The sequence below is a fragment of the Eubalaena glacialis genome, chromosome 14 (genome assembly GCF_028564815.1).
Source record: "Eubalaena glacialis isolate mEubGla1 chromosome 14, mEubGla1.1.hap2.+ XY, whole genome shotgun sequence".
Lineage (NCBI taxonomy): Eukaryota > Metazoa > Chordata > Mammalia > Artiodactyla > Balaenidae > Eubalaena > Eubalaena glacialis.
Window position 1 is genome coordinate 27,950,344 of NC_083729.1, and position 19,908 is coordinate 27,970,251.

Consider the following 19,908-nt stretch of genomic DNA (forward strand, 5'->3'; position numbering starts at 1 on the left):
GTTTAGAAGGGCTACTAATAATTGAGCATCACATTTCACTTATGCTCTAATAGGCAAGACATTGGAATCCATCATAAATAATCTAGTATAGGAAGGCATATTATTTTAGCCTAATACAATATGTCAATACATTTGTAGAAATCACAGTATACTGTCCTTAACGGTATCTGGAGGAATTCATCAAGGAAAGGAAAATCAGGATTTCTCCATGATCTCTTTTCTTGCTCTATATTTCTTACTTGATGCATTGGTTTTTGTGGTTTAAAATGTTATAATTGTTCATTATGCAGGCCTTGCCTACCCTTCAGGACTATTTGTTTGACTAGCATTTTTCAGTAATGGGAAAATACAATACTTTGGGAGATTATCAGATTCTTTTTATTGTAAATTAAAGTTTATAATGTAAAAGACAGATTTACATTCATTTAACTCAATCATTTTAAGCAATGTGTATTGACATTTTGTCATATTTTTGAACTGTCTGATAGAGACAGCTACTCAATTTTTAGCATCTTACGCAGCACATTTGGGCTCCTAACCTAGAGAGAATTTAACGGTGTTCTTTCCTCTGAGATCAGAGATGAAAGATTTGGAGGTGAGAGAAAGAAAAAGAAAGAGAAATTGACTTTAAAGAAATTGTGAGATAGGCAACATCTGTCTTTGTTAACTCCCTATATCTATTTCAGTACTCCTTCACTGCTTTGCACTGTAGCCTAGAGGTCCTTTCTCTTCTTCTTTCAGAGGCACTTGCTTGGTATCTGTGCCGCAGGCATGTGGGACCATCTGGGGTAGATGTTTGGATTCTACTCTATCCAGAAAAAACGGACCCACCCTTAATATTCTCTGGTGTTTGTTAATCTAGCTATGTTGCTGTTGGTTTAATGCATTGAGAAAACCAGATTTTCTAAAAGTGAATCCAAAGTGTTCCTTGGGATGCTATTAAGTATTGTGTGATAAATTGGGGCTATAACCAAACACATTCAAGAATTGCTTGGTTAAACAAAGTTTCTTTAGTGTAGCACTTCTCAGAAACTTTAGTAAGCATTGAATCTCCAAGTAATACATCAAATGTTTACTATTCCTCAAACTTATTTTTGCTGTGGAAACTTATTTTATGGAAGTACCTTTTATAGTCACTGTACCTGAAAATAAATTTGGGGAAATGATACAACAAGGTGTAAGGTATTGATAATGGCTGAATATCTTGTAAATATCAGTGACAGTTACATTTTCATCTCAAGGTAGACATAGATATGCCTTTTTTCTTCACTAATTACCACAAAAGAAATTTTAGGGTTTTTTTTTTTTTTCCTCGTAAAGGTTTAACATGTCTGTGAACTGACACACAGGTAGGGACAGTAGTTCTATGGACAGAGAACTGGTCTAGGAGTCAGAAGTTCAAGTTTCTCATCCTAGGTCTATTCCTAACTAGCTTATGACCTTAGATAAGATATTTCACCTTACTGGGCCTTAGTTTCTCAGCTGTAAAACTGAGGCAGGAAAGACAGGGCTGGGCCCAAGGACAGCCCCCTTATGTATAGGCATTAGGCAGAAGGCAAAGCCACCTCCTTGTTTTGTACTTAATGAGGCCATGACCGTGGAGGAATGGCATCTAAAACAGAAACTTTGTAGCATCTGAACAAGAAACTCTGGCCATGAAGACTGCAGAGCATGCACAACAAAAATGCACAGGTTGCTGATGACCCTGTACAAACTTCTACATGTGGCGCTGGAAAGTAAGGGATAATTTATGGGAAAACAGCTCTTAGAGCACATGTAAGGTGGCTTCAGGAGACAAATGTGCAGGAACAGAAGCTGATATGACCTGGTGCAATCCAGGCCACACCTCAACCCTCCCATCAATGAATATTTCACCTTTAATCAGAAAGACCCCCCACCCATTCAAAGGCCTAAAAATAAGATAAAAAGGGGGCTCAACAACCCTGCAGCATGCCCCTCACTCACCAGGGCCTGTGCTCTTCTCCAAGTGTGTAACTTTCGCCTCTGCCTTAAACTGCTTCTGTGTGTTTTTTTCCCCTTGTGTTTTGTGTTCCTCATCCAAATTCTTTTTTGGAAGAGCTCAACAAGAGCCAGGGCTTTTGATAAAGCTTTTCTGGTATCAAAATTAAAAGTATGGAACAGATGGACTCTACAGTTGTAGTATTGACATGCTCTGATGTTACTGCAAAAATCCACTGGTGTCAGATATTTTTTAGGAATTTGAATTGTTTTCTTTAATAAGTTAGAAAATATAGAAATACAGGAGAAGGTATTATATAATTGGGACTATAGAACATCCCTTTATAAGAAAATAGAATATGAATATATATGTATTTATGTGTGCATGTCCATACATAAACACACATACATATAGAATATAAAGAATGATGAAAACAAATGCCCTACTGCCCACTATCCTGCTGAAAATAGAACATTACAAACATCTTTAAACATCTTTAAAGCCCCTACTATGTCCACCCCAGTTGCACATGCTTTCATTCTCTCGTGGGAACATTGAGTTGATCATTTTTTGTGTTTATCATTTTCCTGGTTTTTATTGTAGTTTTACTATATATTTTATATATAGTAGTTATATATGTAGTTTTACTATATATTTTATATATATATTATAGTTTTACTATATATTTTTTAGTGGTTTTGGTTTAGTTTTATGCGGTTTTGACCTTTATAGAACCGGTATCAAATAACAGGTAAATTTTTCTGTGGGTTGCTTTTTTTCCAATTAAAATTATTTCTAAGTCTCTTACATATACATATTGATCAGGGTAGCTATAGTTCACTTATTTTCACTGTGAAATACATAGTAGTCCCGTATATGAATATGTCAATTAGGCTGTCATCTTGTATATTCCTAGGTTGGACATTTGGTTTAATAATTTCTAATCTTTCTTTTTTTTTTTGAATTTTATTTTAATTTTTTATACAGCAGGTTCTTATTAGTTACCTATTTTATACATATTAATGTATACATGTCAATCCCAATCTCCCAATTCATCCCACCACCACCACCTGTCCCCCCAACCACATTCCCCCCTTGGTGTCCATACATTTGTTTTCTACATCTGAGTCTCTATTTCTGCCTTGCAAACCAGTTCATCTGTACCATTTTTCTAGATTCCACATATATGCACTAACATACGATATTTGTTTTTCTCTTTCTGACTTACTGCACTCTGTATGACAGTCTCCAGGTCCATCCATGTCTCTGCAAATGACCCAGTTTCATTCCTGTTTATGACTGAGTAATATTCCATTGTATATATGTACCACATCTTCTTTATCCGTTCGTCTGTCAGTGGGCATTTAGGTTGCTTCCATGACCTGGCTATTGTAAATAGTGCTGCAATGAACATTGGGGTGCATGTGTCTTTTTGAATTATGGTTTTCTCTGGGTATATGCCCAGTAGTGGGATTGCTGGGTTGTATGGTAATTCTATTTTTAGTTTTTTAAGGAACCTCCATGCTGTTCTCCATAGTGGCTGTATCAATTTACATTCCCACCAACAGTGCTAGGGTTCCCTTTTCTCCACATCCTCTCCAGCACTTATTATTTGTAGATTTTCTGATGATGCCCATTCTAACCGGTGTGAGGTGATACCTCATTGTAGTTTTGATTTGCATTTCTCTAATAATTAGTGATGTTGAGCATCTTTTCATGTGCCTCTTGGCAATCTGTATGTCTTCTTTGGAGAGATGTCTATTTAGGTCTTCTGCCCATTTTTGGATTGGGTTGTTTGTTTTTTTAATATTGAGCTGCATGAGCTGTTTATATATTTTGGAGATTAATCCTTTGTCCATTGATTCGTTTGCAAATATTTTCTTGCATTCTGCGGGTTGTCTTTTTGTCTTGTTTATAGTTTCCTTTGCTGTGCAAAAAAGCTTTTACGTTTCATTAGGTCCCATTTGTTTATTTTTGTTTTTATTTCCATTACTGTAGGAGGTGGGTCAAAAAAGATCTTGCTGTGATTTATGTCAAAGAGTGTTCTTCCTTCTAGTTTTTCTTATTTCTACTATAATAAATCAAAGTTTATAAATGTTCTTCAACGTGTTCCTTAGGAACATAGATTATTATTATTATTTTTTTTAATGATTTTTATTTATTTATTTATTTATTTATTTATGGCTGTGTTGGGTCTTCGTTTCTGTGCGAGGGCTTTCTCTAGTTGCGGCAAGTGGGGGCCACTCTTCATCGCGGTGCGCGGGCCTCTCATTATCATGGCCTCTCTTGTTGCGGAGCACAGGCTCCAGACGCGCAGGCTCAGTAATTGTGGCTCACGGGCCTAGTTGCTCCGCGGCATGTGGGATCTTCCCAGACCAGGGCTCGAACCTGTGTCCCCTGCATTGGCAGGCAGACTCTCAACCACTGCGCCACCAGGGAAGCCCCAGGAACATAGCTTATTAATGAGCTATTTTCATTGTTATTCAGTTCTGAGAGTATTAAAATATCCAATATTTCTTCTTCTTTGAACCAAGTTTGTTTTTGGAAATGTTAATTTATATTTTGAAGTGTGTGTTTACTTTAATTTACCTTTCTGTTATTGATTTTTTACTTTATTGGATTGTGGTAAAAGAACATAATTTGTATGATATTTTTTTCTCAGTTGTTATGGATAGTTTTTATGGTCTGATACAGGACAAATCTGAAGAAAATAAAAGAGATTTTTTAAAAAGTAAAAATGAATAAATAGAAAAATAAACATTAAAAAGGATAAAAATGTCAATCATTAGTCCTCTGAAAAGGCTAATGAAGTGGACAAATGTCTGGTTAGGAGAATTACGAAAAAAGAGAGCACAGGCAAATCACACTAATAAATTGGTGTCATAACTACAGAAAGAGCAAAGATTTAAAAGATAATATGAAATGCCAAGAATAGCTTTATGCTAAAGAGTTAGAAACTGGCAAATTCTTAGAAAAAAATCTAATGTAGGAAAACTAGCTCAGAAAGGAAGAAAATACATGGATATTTCTATAACAAGTAAAGAAATTAAAGAGTAGTTTAAAATATCCTCACAAAGAAAACTTCAGGCCCAATTTTTAGAGGAGTAGATAATAATATCATACAAACTTATATAGAGTATAGAGGTTCTATTGTGGCCCATTAACCAGCTTGGTTAATGATTTCAGTTTGGTAGAAGATGAGGTCCTTGACCCACCAAACCATTAGTAAGACAGAAGCAGTTACATAAAAGGGTGCCTGAAACTGAACAGCCTTATCTTGACAGTGGCCCCCTTGCCATCTGTTTCTCCCGGGAGTTTACTCTGACCCCAGAAAGGCACATGTCTGGTGATCAGGAGCTTAAAACTCATGCGTGCCTGGCCTTTTGTGTTAATCTAACCCAAGGAGCCACTTCCTCTGCACCTAACCTTCATTACAATTTTATAGAGATATCACCCTGTATTGTTAATTTCTGTGACTTGCACTTAGTGTCCAGTTTTCAAGTATAAATCTTCATGGTTTATTTACAGGTATCCTATGCCCTATGGCTTAGGGATTTTCCAAAACCTAGTCTTCTTCTCCATTCCTGCCTCTTGGAGATTATTATTAGTTCATTGCAAGCTCAGCAATCATTTAGATTTGTATTTGTTGCAGTTTATTTAGCACCTAGATACCTAATTGAAGACCATTGAGAATAACCTTCTGTTGTACTACAAGAAGCAGAAATGCTTATTCATCCTGAATTCTGAATATGAAGCTCATTAACAATTTTGGAGAGTGAGGCAGTGAAACTCCATAGAGGCACCTCTGAAGCAAAATGAAGTCTTTGGGAACTTCATTTGTGATATGTCCCACTGGTCATTTTCTTCTCTGATCTCTGGCAACAGGAAAGATTACAGAATGTATCACTTTATTGCATAACTTTTGATATTCTATTTGAGTTGTCTTAGCTTTTAATTCCAATTAAGGCAAAAACCATATTTTAAATCTTTTACATGCACTTTAGTATTTGCAAAGTGCTGGCCCAGCATGAAGGCTTGATCACTAAATGTTAACTGATTAATCATTGATTGAGGCACTGTTTATTTGACACAAAATAACCAGTAAGTTCTTTCAATTTAGTAATTAAACTATTAAAATTGTTTTTTTGGCTTGATAATTTTTTTTCGGGGCCAACTTTCCTCAGTAGTTAATTTAAAAAAATTATTCCCAGGGCTTGTATAGATATAACTTGAAGGACTTCATCACTTTGAAATCATCACAGTGAAACTATTCTCATTGATCACTGCTTTTTAGGGGCCTGTCCAGGAGCTTTTGTAGAGGGTTGTGATCCCTTTTATAAAACTGGCAGAGTGAAAGAGATTGGGGAAGAAAGAGGCCTTATGCAAACTTCTGCCAGAAAAAGTTGGAGTTTCTGAAACACAGACTAACTGCAGTGATTAATTTTTTCTACCTTAACAGCACACAAGGTGATACAATATTAGGCAAGGGCATAAACCATACTCAGGAAACCAACACATCCTCTGGTAGTCTGTCAGTCAAGGATATATCAAACTTCAGACTGAAATGAAAGTCTACCGTGCAGGAGCGCTATCCAGTTTTCTTTATGGATGTGAGACTGGATCTGTTACTGGTGTATAACTTCCAGCAACACCACTGTCTTGCCATGTTTCACGTTAGATGGCCGACTGTTTCCAAGTGCAAGGATCTAGGAAACAGTTGATCATCAGATGTTGACAATAGTATCATTAAAAATCAGTTCCACCAGGCTGGACATCTGTAGGAAGTGAATAACAAAATATCTCGGTTCCTGAGCAGGGAGGGCAGTGTACTGCTGCGACTGATATCAGTATTACTTGTATGCAAAGTCATCTCAGTTTGTTGACTTTGGTTCATAGTTCCCCAGAGAGCAGTTTTCATCATTTAATGCACACCCACAAGGTATTAGGAATATTGACATGTGCTAGGGATAGCAAGACAAGTAAGAGAGTGTTTGGTTGAATAAGTATTTATTATTGAATTAAATACTTTAAATATAATGTCATAAGTGCTAAAATAGTGTACACAATATGCCATGGGAGAGCAAAAGAAGAATCTATTCAATTAGCCAAGATAGACATTCAACTCTGAAACTCCTTTGATGTGAATCTGGTCACCAGAAGAACCCTGATATCCGACCATGACTCAAGCCTTCTGCTACCTAATATTTTACAGCTTCTAATATTTTTCTTACCTAATTCCTCATTACCATCTGTTGTAATTACTTATTTAGTGGTCTGTCTCCCTGGAGATTTTAGAGAGGCACCATCTAATAGAAATATAATGCAAGACGCAAATGTGAGCCACTTATGTAACTTTAAATTTTCTAGGGGCCATGTTAACAAAAGCAAAAAGAAACAGATGAAATTAATTTTAATATTATATTGGATTTAAACCAACATATCCAAAGTATTATAATTTTAATATGTAATAAATTTGTCACATGTTGGACAGCACAGCTTTGGAGGAATTTCATGTAGGCAGGGAAGACTCCATATATCTTATTTATTCCTTTGTCCTAAGTACCTAACACTGGAGGTCAATAAATATTCGATGAATAAACTAATTTTTTAAAAAGCCTCTTGACAATATTTGTAGCTAAAGAGAGAATTAGGCATCCAAGAATAATTGCTCTAGGCAATAGATTCAGGCCTATATTTTTAAAGTCAAAGCAGCAATCTTCATTAGCAGCACAACTAAGTTTTGAAAAGTGTTTTAGAGAAATGCAACAACCCACTGAAACTCATTAGTGAATAGATTTAAAAGAGAAGCTTTAAATATGAAATACTAAGGCATGTCTCTACAAAGGACTAGTTTGTACTAATGAGAAGGAAATGGTGATATCTGGTAGTGTTGTAATTGCATTTAGAGAGTGTCCCTCATGATCAAATTACAACTACCCCTTAGATATCTTGTGACTGATGATCTGTGATTTATTTGGAGTTTTCTACTTTCTTCTTTGGGTATTTTATCACTTATCTGTGTAATTGCTTATTATGAACCTAGGAGATGAAATGGATTACAAACCAGGGATGTGAAAACTAGGTCAGTAGAATTTAATTACTGAGAAACCTTTATTGAAAAGCATTTAAAACAAACAAACTAAAGCTATAATAATTACCAACCATCATTGGTAGACATAATTCAGAAGAGAATCTTTTTTGAGCACAGAAAAATACCAATTATATTCCACATAACTTTAGGAAAAAACAATGAAAGTAGTACAAATAAAACCACTTATATTATCCACATTATCATCATAATGCACCTGTACTATAACTGAGCAAAGCTGTTTAATTTATGGAACTAATTTGACAATACTTACAAAGTTTGTCTGACAATATATAATTAGAAAAGAATCGAATTCACTTCTGAAAGCAAATACTAAGAATGCTATAGGTCACTAATTTTCTACTAAGAATGTGAGGTTTTGAAAAACTACCATTTAAGGTCCAACTCTTTTTTTAAATGAACAAATCAGTGGTTTCTCAGCCAGCTTTCTTGGTGGAAGACTCCAGGGTCTGAGATATTGTGATGAAAAGGAAGTGGGTGTATTTCAAGTTACTTTCCCTGGAAGAAACTGATTTTCAGATGAAAGCCTATTGACGGGTTTAAGTAGGTAAAATATATTAGGTACTTACTTAGTGTTTGTGTTGTAATAAATATTGTCACAGATTCAGAAACAGTATAAAGCATGACTGCTACCTTATTAGTGACAATAAGAAATATTAGACACTAAACTATAAAGCTCATTTTTTCATGAAAAAAGTTTTAAGTAAGGGGACATCAGTGAGGTTAGAAAAATGAAGAAAGGCTTCATGGAAGGATGGGGTTTAGATTTCAGTTTGAGAGCTGGAGAGGTGGAGAAGACAGAGAGCAAAGGCATAGAGGCATAACTGGAGTGGCATGTATGAGGAGACTGGATGAAGGTAAGAGTGTGTGCTAAGAAGAGCAGTGGGACTACAGTGAAAGGTCAAGTTAAGGGTCTTGAAAATTAAGACAGGAGACTCTTACAGTGGGCAAAAAGCAAGCTTCCTAGAAACAAATGCTAGGGATATAAGTTTTCTAATTCAATGATTAAAATATCTCTCACCTAGAGACAGAAAAACAGTCAGTTATTTCTTTTCCAGACCTAGGTGTTTACGAAAATCGAGAAACACTTCTAAGATATAAATGATGGGATTCAGTAAAACATGGAAGGCATTGGAGCTAAAAGAGAAGAAAGCATAAAAAGTGACTTAAAATTCACCTTTTAGTATAGTTGAAAGAAAATATGATGTTGGAAAGGGTAATGTGCTTATGGTTAAAAAGAGATGCATTTGTTTTGAGACATTGTATTAGCCAAGATAGGTTAAGCTTATAATACATAATAAATGACCCCCAAATCTCAGTGTTTTAATGCACAAAAATATATTCTGGCAAGAGTTGTTCAGTTCTGTTCTCAGTGCCTTGCCACAGCAGCTGCCCGCCATGTGGTGACTCAGTGGACCAGGCTGCTTTGATCTGGTGGCTCTGTATTATCAAGCAAAGGTCTCCTGATCACAGCGGCAAGAGAAGAGAGAGATTGGAAAATCGTGCAAGTTTTTTTTTTTTTTTCCACCAACTTAGCCCAGAATTGACGTGTGTCACTTTTGCTTGTATATATGTTAGCCAGAATTATCATATTTCCCCAGTTAACTACATGGGGCTTGACAAGTATAGACTCTGATATATCCAGAAAAGAAAAACAGAACCAGATATTGGTGAGTAATCAATCAAAAGGTCAACAGTAGACATATTGAGGGTGAAAATATCTACAATATAGTTAGTGGTATAGGATTTAGGTTCAATTTAAAGTTGAATATAAGCATCTGAGTGTCATCATTATAGCTGTTAGTGTTGCTCTGTTAGGGAAGCTAACATTTAGGAATAGTATGGCGTTAGAAGAATGAAATGGCTAATTCTGCACAGGAAGGAGATCTTAGATTTGAACTCAGGACTAGTCTGAAACCAAAGCCCTACTCTTAATCTAACATATGTATCACACCTGTTCACAATTTGGTCTGAACAACCCAAATATAAAATGGTTACTAATAAATTATTTAACTGAAGGAGAGCCTAAGTTTAAATTTCTCTGGTATGTGGGGGCTTATAGATCAAGTAAACCATAACCTGATTACATAAAACATGGCGCTTTTGTTACTATATCCCAGGTCATAAGGTAAATGATCCCATCCTCAGAGATTCTTCCCTGGTGGTCTTTGTGAAGTTTCATGATGGAATATAGTACACATAGTAAGGAGGCCGAGGACTGTGGACAGGCAGGTTTCAGACTAAGTCCTGGTCCTGGCACATACCCTCTGGGACTACTGTGTCACATTGGCTAGTGTAAGAAAAATCATCACTGAACTTCATGGGGAAATCTCTTTTTGTACCAATGCTTTAGCAAAATGCCAGAAGTTGTTCTTTTAGCTATCTTCGCCAATATTTTTATAGCCAAATGGAAGTGAGAATCAATATTTTTATTCCGGGGTGGGTATACGTGGCTGTATTATAAATGTTAAGATTATTATTATTGTCATTCATTGAGAACCTATGATTTTTTTATGTTTCAAGTTACAATTTATTATATGGACTCAGACTATCTCCAGAAATAACTCTTATTAGAACTTTAACAATTTTATCAGATCTTTGTCAAATTGCAACACTGTAAAATAGTCCTATTGATCAAATCAACATAATCTATTCTGATGATAAGGAAGATCTAGTAGATGAATAATGGTAGTGGCCAGGGATGAGAATCGCATTGAAAATGTTGGGGAGGAGTCTGTGGAAACTAATTCTTCCATTATGTCAATCTGAGTGTCTGTCACTTTATACATTAGAACATCAGTTAACATTAAAACAAACAAAACAAGCCAAAATAAAAAAAACCTATCATACTCAAAACACTATACCCTGTGGTATTATAAAGAAGACAGCATCGCTGCTCTAGAGGGTATAATACTCCGTTAATACTCAATCTTTAGTAGGTCCCTGGAGGGCCCTTTAAAGCACAGATTTCTAGGTCTCACCCCATGGTTTCTGATTCAATAGGTCTAGGGTGGGGGCCAAGAATCTTCATTTCTGGTAAGTTCCCAGGGATGCTGATGCTGTTGGTCTGGGGACCACAGTTTGAGAACCACTGTTGTTCTCAGACCTACTGAAACAAACTCTAGGGATAGAACTCAGGAATCTGTGTTTTATTAGGCCATTCAGGATACTCTGATATGTGATAAAGCTTGAGAATCACTGATCTAATAGCACTGAGCAAATGGACAAATTTACTTTTACTCAGCAGATGGGTAAAGTTTAAAGGAAGAGATTCTAATTTCATTGCTCTGACATTTAGTAAGGATCTATTATATGTGTGAGGATTTATATACTGCTAGCAGCCAGGATACAAAGTTGAATAGGAGGCCATCCTTTACTCCAGGAGTTAGAAATCCAGTAATGGAGAAATACTTAATCAAATAAATGCCAAGATGCCATCTTGTGATCTAGGGTTAGGGCACAGAAAGGATGTCTTCAATGTTGTCATTTGAGGAAGGGATAGGGGAAACCAGAAGGACTCAGAAAGGAGCTTTTGGGCACCAAGTTTAAGCACTGTCTCCTTTGTGAAGCCTGAGCAGGGTCTTGATATGTATTTATCCAGGTGGTGAGGGGTAAGAGGGAAGGACATTTCAGGCAGAGGGAACTTCATTGCAATAAAGCATCTCTGGAATGCTTCATGGAACTATTGGTGTGAAACATTTAAGGAATGTTAAAACTAACTAGTTGGGTATAAAACATTGAGAGGATATTAGCTAGTTAGAGACGAAATATTTCAGGAATACTACCTAGAGTGCTTTGACAGGAGTGAAGGGTACTTGTTAAGGTGCAGCTGGAGACGAGCTGGTAGGCTACTGGCATGCATTTTAACTTTTGGCTAAAATGTTGAAATACTTTCAGCTGAATAGTAAGTTACCACTGCTCCAAATCCCTTGTGTGATCCTCCCACTGACAAACTGGCTGTCTTCCCCTTTCCTTAAATATCCCCCCAATCTAATGACAAAAGTGGTAATTGCTCAACACTGAAGGAGGCTTCCAAGACCCTGCTCCAGGAATACTCCTGTTTGTTTCTGGTTGGTTGGTGCCTCAGCCTTGCTGGTTTTTAATATACTCCTGATTTGAAGTAATTGGAGTTAAAATGTAGGGAAGTCCAGATCATGAGGGCCTTGTATGCCATAGTAAGACGTTTGGACTTTATATTGTAGATATTTGCAGAGAGGATAAAGGGGACCTATGATGCTTTTAGGTAATTGCCTATTGTGACAGAGGGCAAAATATATTCTGGAAGAATCCAGAATATTCTATTTTTTTCCATGAGATCCTTATCTTTCCTAGTAGGATAAACACCCTGGCATTTGGTACTCAGTCAGCTGGAAATCTCTAAAACCATGAAATTTCTCACATCTGCATGTTTAAAACTGATGTGTAAAACAAATATGAGACACTTGAGGGGAAAAAACCTGACTACTCACTTTTGTAGGATTTCTAGCACCCATGCCTGAGCATTATATGTAATTAAGGTTCAATACATATTTGTTGAATAATGTTGATACACAGAAAGGATATAAGAAATTCTTCACCATCAAAAAACAAATTATGGTGAGTAGTATTTTAATGTCGAATACTTTTGGGGCAGGGAATTTGACTTTTTGAAAAATAGAAATCCTTTTATATTATATATTTAATAACATTCTTAACTTTAAAGTTAGATATTCTGGATTATAGAATTTCTGATTCTATCAGATTTTAATATAATTTTCAAGAAAGAGAGACTACAGGTAATTCTTTATGTGGTGATTGCATCTTACTAACTGTGTCCATGTCATCCCCATTATGTAGTCAGGAATCCAATCTATATAAACAGATGGGCTGATAAAATAAGGAAGTAGTATAAGCAATTGGCATAGGAATCAATGATAGTCTCCCTTCAAATACACATGGAAATATTTTACTTAAGGCAAAATATAAGGAAGAAGCCTGTTTGGTGATAGGGAAATAAATGAACAAAAAAAGAATGTTTCTATTTCCAGTAATTATTTCTTTGAATGTCAGATAACTAGATTTATCATTAATTTCAATACATTTCTACCCAAGGGTAATCTCTAGATAATCTGTCCTAACAGAGGTTTTATGAAATGTAACAGTATTTTATAAATATCATTGTGCCTACTCACTACTTCTCTCTGATTATCTTCAGTTATTCTTTGAAAGACTGGGCTCCCTAGAGTCCAAGTGGCAGACATTTGGCCACAATAAATCAGCCTGGGAGGAGTAATTCATACAATTACTCCATTCCTTAGGGTTGGGTGAATTAAGACAATGTGCTCAAGTATTTCATCAGAGGACAAACTTATAAAGTCGGCTTGTGAAGAAAGTTACAAGTGCATTTCCTCAAGAGGACCATGAAAAAGTTCTGGAAGACTTGTGAAGACTACTGCCAAAATCAAAACAAGGAAGCAAGATTCTCCTTCCAAATAAAGGGAAATCCAAATCAAGGGATGAAGCTAGAAGGAAATAGTTTAAGGACCTATAAAAATATAGTCCTTATATAAATAGAAACTATAGAAATATAGTAAATATAGAAATACTCTGTAGCAGATACTTAACTGTAAGAATTGAGGGTGAGGAGAATCCTTTGATGATATTCAATGAAGAAAGCTTTTAGGAGAGACATTGAGACCTTAGGGAACATCTTGTTGCCCAGCGTATTCCAAACCTTCCTCCCTGGTGGAAAGTAGTTGTATATCAAATTCAGCAATCTTCTTCTGGAGGAGCAATAGTTGGAAGATTGATGCTGGCTGTGGGTTGCAGATGGGGTTTCTTCACCTTAAGGAATCCATTTTACTTATTCCTCAGGGTGCAGTTTGTGGGGACACTGAGTCAAATGCAGGAGACTACTAATCAACAAGAAGGTCAATTATTTATGCCTAGAAGTAGAATTCTCTCTAGAGCGCCTTTCACATAGCACCCACTCAAAACAGATTGGAAGATCTGATCCCTGTTAAGCAGAACAAGATATCTGATTCAATTGATCAGCACATACTCTTCCAATAAGGGAATCCAGTTACGAGTAAGCTAAGATTAGGGAGAAAAACAATAGTTTGAGAAACAAACTGATTTTAACTAACAGTGGGATCAGTTACTATAGCACAAGGTACTCTTCTTTCTTTAGTACTATTACTTGGTAAACAAGCCAGAAAATAGATATTAGTCAAGGGCCCTTTACCCTGGTTAGTGCTGGAGTAGCACAGGCAACATTTTTACTACTCAATTTGTTTTTCAGTCATCCAAAACCTTTTTTCATTACATGATGTTATGTTACAATTTCCAAAATAGTGCACTTTAATTCAGTCTTTATGTTTTAGACTTTTAGGTTGCTTTTTCCTGACTTTATCCTCAGGTTCCAGGTTCATGGCATTTTGATGCACTGATATTTGATGATCCATTGATATATCAAATGGGTACATCAAATGCCACCCCGACTGTGGCTCAAGAATGTGACAATAAAAAAGTTATAAGAAAACATTTGGAAAGTTCTTGTGGAAAGACATTTAATACAGTGGAAAACATAGATGTTGGAGGCAAACAGACCTCAGGTTGAATCCCACTTCTTTTGCCAACTAGTTGTGTGATCCTGGGCAAATTACTCAACCACTGTAAGCTTTGATACACTCATCCTTAAAATGTAAATATTGCAAACTATTTTAGGATTTATGAGGTAAAAATAGCATTATATGTACCTAGAACATGCTTGATACTTAGTAAACATTCAAAAATATGTAGCTCTAATATTAATATTATGATGATAGTGGTGATGATGATGATGATGATTTGACTGTGGCTCTCTGGGTTGACAAGGTCATTACTTTATACACAGGGAGATGGGTAAAGGGTTTAACCTGAGCCAACATACCTATATTTGTCACTAACCTGGGAGAGCAAAGATACAGTCAAGTTCAACTAAAGAAGGAATTGAAGCCAGAAGGATGAGATTCAGGGAAACCAGAAATTCAATACTCAAATATTTATTTTTCTTTAAGCATGTGACAAAAGATAACATAAACTCCCAAAGTGGATGAGGAATAAGATATGAATGTCTGGTAGCTAGATTAGATTATAATATTGAAGAAATCTGGCCTCAAGGTATAAAATTGCATTTGTTTGCCTATTATGTGTCAGTTGGTTTGCTAGGCCCTTCTTCATACTTCTGTGTCTTAAACCTCATAATATACCTGTAAAATATGTATTTCTATTCCCACTTTACAGATAGGAAAACTGAAATTGTTTGAACCAACAGAAAGTAGAGATAAAATGGCTTGTTAGATACCATGGAGAATCCCACACAGAGTGAAATGCTGATCAGCAGAAACCCAAATTCAGGAAAGCAGCCTATACAGAGGGATTCAGAGATCAGTGCTGATGTTCCTTGGGAAGACTTTCCTCATTCCTAGACCAGATTAAGTCTTCTGCTGCTTGCTGCCACAGCACTCTAGGTCCTCTGCTCTTACATTCACACTTTTCTAGAGTTATCTGAAGTAATGACGTTACACTTGGTGTACATTTTCTCATGCACTAGATTTGACATTCTGCACATAGTAGGTGTCAGAGGCTTCTGTCATTAGATGTTAACAGATGGATGGATAGTGAGGAATGTGGGGCAGCTTGTTCTATTTGATTCTTCCTCACTCCCTTCCTGGAAGCAAGCCTTTGATAGGTGGGGAAAAATGAATGATTTCATTAGCACAATGAGGAGAAGTTTCATTCTCTAAGAAGCAGCTAATATTAGCAGGATGGCTGGTTTGTTGTATAAATGCTTCACTCTAAGGAAACTCAGGGACCTAACAGTCCCCACAATCAGCAGTGGTCTCCACACCAGATCTGAGAGTAAAAAACATTCACTGGTTTAGGTGATGGTAGCAGTTGCTATGGCAGGGAAAAATCTCAGTGAATTAAAATGTAGAAACGTTTTTCATTTAAAGGTGAAATGGTGATGGGGGAGAAGGGCTCTGTTCCACAGAGTCATTGAGGAATCTAGGCTGACAAGTGCTCTATGAAATGAAGTCTGCCTGTGAGCCCAGGAGGAAAGGGAAAAGAGTTCCAGAATAGCAAGCTAGCTTTACCACATTAACCTAAAAAGAAGGGCATTCAAGTGTTTAATGCAATTTTTTGTGGTTCTCTGAAGACTTCACTGTACAATTTGGCTTTTATTTTCTTTAAATAACTTTGTCCTGGTGGAGTACTCTTTGCATTAACACAGATGTAAATGTAGGAACTTTATTTTCTGATGCATAAATTGGTGCCAGCAATTAATCCATTAGCTATTCAATGAAAACATAATATATTATGTAACATGCACGTATATGATGTATCAATATATATATGTGCATATAAACACTAGAGGCTACAAGGTAAAGATGTGTGCTGCAGACAGTAGGTTTTGTAGGAGGACAGAGAAAGAATTTCTGTCTGACTCATAACCACATTTTATTGTGAGTTCATCAGCCTGATTTCTGCAGAGAACACAGAGGGAAGGGATCCGATAGCGTGAGTTTATACATCTTCATTGTTCCTCATAAAAACTTTTAAAGAAAGTTTCATAGCTTTACTAAAAATATGTATTTTTTATTTTGAAATAGTCATAAATTTACAGAAAAGTTTAAAGTACAGTATAAATATCTATTTTTCCCCTGAACCTTTTTGAGCTCAAGCTGGTGACTAGTTCCCAATCACCTCAGAATATTTTAGCTTAGTGTATGGAGTGATTTTTCACGCAGACACATGACTGCAACATTATCTAATCCTCAGACGCATTCAAGTTTCAGCAGTTGTTCCCCTATGTTCTTTATAGTAGGATGATCCAATTCAAAATCATGTGTTATATTTCGTTGTCATTTCTCTTTATTCTCATTAGGTCTAGAACAGTCTTTCCTTGACTTTCATGACCTTAGTACTCTTGAAGATAGGCTACTTTTTTTAGTTAAATGCCTCTCAGTTTGGGTTTTTCATTATGACCAGATTCAGGTTATGCATCTTTGGCAAGAATATCACAGAAGTGATATATATTTTTTATATCCTATCAAAGGGTGCACAATTTTGACTTGTTCAAAATTAGTGATGCTAACTTTGATCATTTGATTCTGTAGGTGTCTGTCAGACTTTTCCACTTACCTTTTCCCTTTTGCAGGTAATAAGAAGGCTGTAAGAAAGCACTTTGAACTATGTAAATATAGTGTTCCTCATTAAACTTTCAAATAAGTCATTTATTATTTATTTTTATCTGTATAGACACATTAAGATTCTTTGTTTTTGTTGTCATTATTTATTTTGATGTTTAATTTTCCCCAGTTTGACCAGGTGGAGTCCCTTTTTATCTGGTTTCTGTCTTTTCAACATATCTCTAACCTCTTTGAGTACTTTCTTACTTCCTTATACAACAATATGTTCTCAATTTATGCTTACCCTGCCCCACGCCTGAAATCAGCTATTTCTTCAAGGAGCTCTAACTCCTTGTAGTGGAGAATGGTATTTAGGAGTCAAGCTTTGGGTGCTAGATGTGCTTATTATTATTGAGATGCCAGTGCTCCCAGGCCCTTGCAGTAGACAGCACTAAGGAATCGAGACTGCAGATGTACACATGTGCACACATAAACATCTATATTGCTTTATCTGTCTCTCTATTTTAAAAAAAACATGAGTTTATATGGATACCTCTAATTTCAATCCAAAAGCACAGTTTATTCTAGTTTTCCCCTTTCCACATTTGTAACTCCTTTCTCTGATAGTGAGAAACATAGATCCATTGCCTTTAATATATTTACTTATTTTGTTTATCCCCTGCATGTTAACCAATCTATCTCTGCCTACTCCCTCCTCAGATATTTCCCTCCTCACCCCCGTTGTGTACACTAGTCCATCACCCCAGGGCATATTTCTCTCCATCACAGACACACTTCTCAACCCTCTTTGTCTCTGACTCTCCATTCTAAGATGCGTCCCAGGACGGATTATTTATGACTTTGCTTGTTCTCTAAAACCTTGTGCCGGGCCACCCCTAGGCATGGATGCCCTTTCACCATGGGTTCTGTTTCCCCAACCTCTTCATGCTTGAATTCTGACAATCTGCACCAGACTGGCTCCCCACTTCTCTTGAATACCCACATCACCCACTCAGAATCTGACTCCCCTTACTGGGCTGCCTTCACCTCTGGAGGCCGCCTTCTTCATTTTACTTGAACTCTGACACCACATGCTGGTTCATCCCTCTGTTGAAATGCTACTTTTACCACTCTGGGCCATCCCTGTGTGTTGCTTTCCTCACCTTGCTTGGTCTAATCTCCTGCATGGGCACCGGCCTCACCTTGTTTGAACTTTGACACCCCACATCTGACAACAATCCACCCCTTTGGTGTAGCCACCTTCTTCTCTACTCAGGGTCTCTCACATCTATTCTTACCATGGCAGCTTCCCCATCCCACCCCCTCCAGTGTGGACAGCTACCTTGCCCTGTCCCACCTAATGACTTTAGAAGTGTACTTCTCAGGAAGAGAAGAAGAACAAGGACAATTACATTTCTTTTTTGAATGAAGATCATTAGGGGGTGTTGAGTTATTTAACTTATTAATTTAGTTATTAATTTATTCAGCAAATAAATGTAAGCAACTATTCATCAGGCGCATTGGTCTAAGTGCTAGAGTTATAGTGGTATACAAAATAGGCAATGCCCCTGGTCCCCATGGGTTTATATTCTCATGGAGCTGGAAAGATACCCAGTACCCAAGATACTAATTTGATATTGGCCTGCTCATATCAGAACACTGGGACATTACTCTGGTAAAGTGGCAGACAACCACTGCATCCTGGGCTGGGTGCCATGAAAGAAATTAAGCTGAGAATTTTTGTGCAGTGACTTAAGTAACCTCAAAGGGAGAGGTAACCTATCAGAGAAAAGCCCAAAGGAGAAAATTTGTAAGAATTAAATATCCTGGAGACTTAGAAGGTCAAATACATTATAGAGAACTCAGATAGACTTTATGTCTAATTACCTGTATTTGGAGAAATCTGTGAGGTACACTTGGGGATTAGAGAAGTAGTGGTCATTTCTATGGTGCAAGATCTAGACTTCATTGGTCTTACCTAAAAAGATGTCCTAATCAGGGTTAAAAGCTAAATTTTCCAGATAGTAACATTAGACTCAGACGGTCTCCAGCCATCTTCACCATTTTTGCCGTGACTCATATCATCCTATGGAAGCTGAAGGCACTGGGAGACAACCTTGAGCTATTCCAGACAGGAGGCTAGTGGTCAGTGGAAAGTGATCTTCCTTGGACTGAGGCTGCCCTTTCTGGTCTGTTGGGATTAGGGCTGACATATGACTCTGATGCTGCAATCTACAAAAGGGAAGATTTTCACTGTCTGAAATAAAATTTATGGGCTTCTATTACCAAGGAGAGATCCACTACTAATGTAGACAAATCCCTTTCCAGCTTCCTGGTGAATTCCTCACTTTTTAATTAGTAACATTAAAAAAAATTAAATATAACTGCATCTTTTTGTGAGGTTATTGTTAAGAAAATTAGAAGAGTGGAGAAACAATTTGCATTGAGTTCTGCCAAATACATTTTCTAAATTTTCTGCTCAACTGTTAAGAAATAAAACCAGCCATGCTTGCTTTTTTACTGCTCATGTCTAGGTCTGCACCTAAGTTCTCTTTAAGATACTATAAAATCAAACAATGTCACTCTCAGTTTAAAGGTTTGTGCAGTTTGGGATGGATCAATAAAATGGCTATGTAGATTTATTTTGTCACCCAGAAGATGTGTAGTTTGCAGTGGCCTCAGTGGCT